Below are 3,563 nucleotides of genomic sequence, written 5' to 3'. Positions count from 1 at the left end.
AGGGTAAAGTATTGTTTTCCCTAATTAATATATGTTAATTAATTTATATTAATTGAGATTAATGTTTGTTAATTGATTATTGAATCACATGAATTTATATGTTCGATTATGTTTTTATGTGAATCGTTCGTTGAGCATGTTTATTATTTGATTTAATTTTGCGAGCATGCTATAATAATTTAATTTATGTTATTTAAATTAATTATATATGCGAGCATGTTTGTCGATGATTGGAAGCGAAAATATTTTTGTCCACTCTAGCCATGGGCTGGACTCACTCCTGGACGGGTGTAAATAATTTTGGCACCGATAACGGTTTTTAGATTTTAGAATCAAACGATTTTGGGGGTTAACAAGTTTGAAGTTTTAGGCATGTAATATAAAAATAAGCATATTTTATATGTTGCACTTGTATAGAAAAGTGGATATAAAAAAAGAAGAAAACATGTACACAAATATTTCCAATTTTATATTGAACACCACATTTTGTAGGTTTTTACGGTATTTTTATCGTTAATTCTAAAAGGTTGAATAAAGAAAAAATAAAATTGTAGTTGATTTTGAAAATTTTATAGTTGTTTTTGAAAATTTATAGTTGATTCTGGAAAAAGCAGAAAATAGAAAATGAAAATAAAAAGAAACTAAAAAATATAATTTTAAATTATTTTCTAGTTAATAGATATAAAAACGAAAATTATAAAAGAAAAAACTAAAATAATAAAATGCATCAATTAGTAAGTTATGAGTAGTTGATAAGAGACATGGCTGCGGGCCCATTTTGCCCTAGACCGCCCCCGTTGACCGCCCGAACCCGACATGTTGACTACGGACCCAAACTGGATCCATTGTATTATGGGTCAATTTTGGTTCCCATATATTAGGGTTCGAGACACGACTGGTTGACCCGCCCAGGACCCGGATTTTTAATGTGAAAGTATTCCAAAAAGTTTCATTAGTTGGGGTTCAAACCTGAGACATTTGCTTGCGAGACATTTGCTTGCATTTCTAGAGTACTAACAATTCAGACAAAGAAACTCATTAAAATTATGCTAACCATAAATCTATATAGTTGAAAAAGAAAGTGTAAAATATTATAATCGTTATATAATGTTTTTTGATAAATAATTAATTTTCATATTCATTGTTATTAATATTAAATATCCTCACTAATAATAAATGTATACACAATAAATTTTGAAAAATATAAAGAATTACGGTACGACTTGTGTACTTTAAAAGAAATGTTGAATTTTGAATTTTTTTAAAGTTTGAAGTTTGAAAAATCTGTCAAGTCTCAATTACTATTTTCACTTATAAATACCTTCAATCCAATCTTCATCAATTCACTCTCACAACTTTCATTTTATTTAGTACATTTCTCAATTTTTCTAAAAATGTCCGTAAGAAGTTCTTCTATTCGGTTTGACAAAATACAATTCACACCCGGATAAATCCAAACAAAATGCAAATATTGCACGATAATTACATTTATTACTGATTTACTTTCTAAAATATTTATTGCATACTATTTCTTTTAACAGAAATAATACAAATTTGAATTCACAATTGATTATGGTTCATTACTACTGTATGTACAAGAGAAACGTCAGATTGTATTCGTCTCCCCTCAAGTTCAAATGCTACCGTCGATCTAAAACATGTTTAAATATATGTATATTGATATAAGCTTTTTTGAATCATTAAATGACACCGGTGCAATGCAGTGTAAAGAAAATATTTCGTACTAAACGTGGATGATTTCTGCAATAATTATTTGAAGTTAAATTTTTTTATTGTTATTGTTGATCTATAATTCAACTTTTGTAACCGTTATAAATTCAGTTTTTTTTGTAAGTTTCAATTTAAAGTTATGTTCAAGTGCTCTAAAGTTTCAAGTTCATTTCTTTTTTCTCTATTGTGTTTTATTGTTAACAATTATTTTTTGGAAAAATCTGGTTGGGACCCGGACCTGATCCAGACCAGTCGGGACCTGTCCCACCCGGACTCGCCTCCCCCCACGTCTGTTATGGGCCATCTAAAACTCGGACCTGGACATGTTCTGATCCGTGTCTAGTTAGTAGTGGTAAATTTGGGGTAAAACTCATTTTCGTCCCTGACCTTTGCATTCAAAAGCAAAATCATCCGTGTGATTTTAATTTCCTTCAATTTCGTCCCTGCAAGCCAATTTATCTGCCAAAATTCTCATTTTTTCATAAAATCCCCACACTACTCTTACAAAACCAGAGGGACTAAAATGAATTGCAACCAACAACCCAACTTTTTTAACTGACCGTTTGAAATTCAACCTTTAGATGTACAGGACAAAAAAAAAAAAAGCTGTATAAAATCCATGAATAACAATAGAAACAGGGGAAACTAACCAAAAAAAAAAAATCCATTTCTATACCAAATCTCTAGGAAAAAAATGCCTTCTTCAAATTCAACTGACAACAGCAGCATTAATGGAGAAGCTATCAAGTTCAAAAATCGAAATTATTTCTGTGGAAGGAAGGCTGCAGTTAAAATATCTGAATCCACACTTAATCCCCACAAACTCTATTTTCATTGTTACACCAAGAAGTGTAATTTTAAACACATTCTGGGAGCCAGATGAAGATGAAGTAAAGAAAGAAGTATTGCAAGCATGCCTGAAGAAATATCTATGAGTAGCAACAATAACCAAGCAACTGCTAAAATACCTTTAGCCACAATGGAAACTAATACTACACAGTCCACATTTAGCTCTGAGTTTGGAAGTTCTTAAGATGATTACGATATTTAACACGTGTCTGTTTTACATGCTCAATTTTTGCCCTTGTAGCCTCTGTTGTATTGTTCAAGTATTAATGTCTAAGTTCTCTTTGATTATTGTAGTACAGGAAATCATCAATGAAATATTGGAAGCAAAAAATCCACTGTAATTTTTCTAAGCAATGGTTTCATAATTAAAACAAAAGAATAATTTCAATCATATCCAGTAAAAACTATCTGATTACAAAAATCAAACTAACAACAAAATAGGCCAATCATATCAAGCAAAAAATCATCTGACCACATAAAATCAAACTAAAAAAATAGGCCAAATTCAGTTAAAGACAAAGTGAGCTAATTGAACTCCATAAAGATAAACCACTAATTCAAAAATACTTTGTTCAGTTACCTTAAAGACAAAATAAGTTAAATCCTTGATTGAGAGCCTCTGCCATTGTCTACACTTAAAATTTGAGAACCAAGATCCTGCAAATTAAGAAATAAAAAAAGAATTAGAATGATCAAAATGACTGAAATATGTAAAATGAAATAAATAATACCTGTTCTGTAGTGGATTGCATTGACACTTGTATTGGTACATTATCTGCATCCTTCATTCTACAAATCCTCTTGTTATGTCCAACTTCTTTGCATACCTTGCAAGTGACATGAACTGAACTTTTGTGTACCTTGGGAACCTCATTAAATTCTCTTCTTCTATTTACTTGCAATCTGCCTTGTTTAAATGCTCTATTTTTTCTCTTGTGAACTGGAGGCTTCAATGGAGGAATTTGAGTGTTGGTTGGCCATTT

The sequence above is a fragment of the Erythranthe guttata genome, chromosome 12 (assembly GCF_056151865.1).
Source record: "Erythranthe guttata isolate IM_541 chromosome 12, IM_541, whole genome shotgun sequence".
NCBI lineage: Eukaryota > Viridiplantae > Streptophyta > Magnoliopsida > Lamiales > Phrymaceae > Erythranthe > Erythranthe guttata.
The sequence above is the reverse complement of the archived record's forward strand: the minus strand, read 5'-3'. Positions refer to the sequence as shown.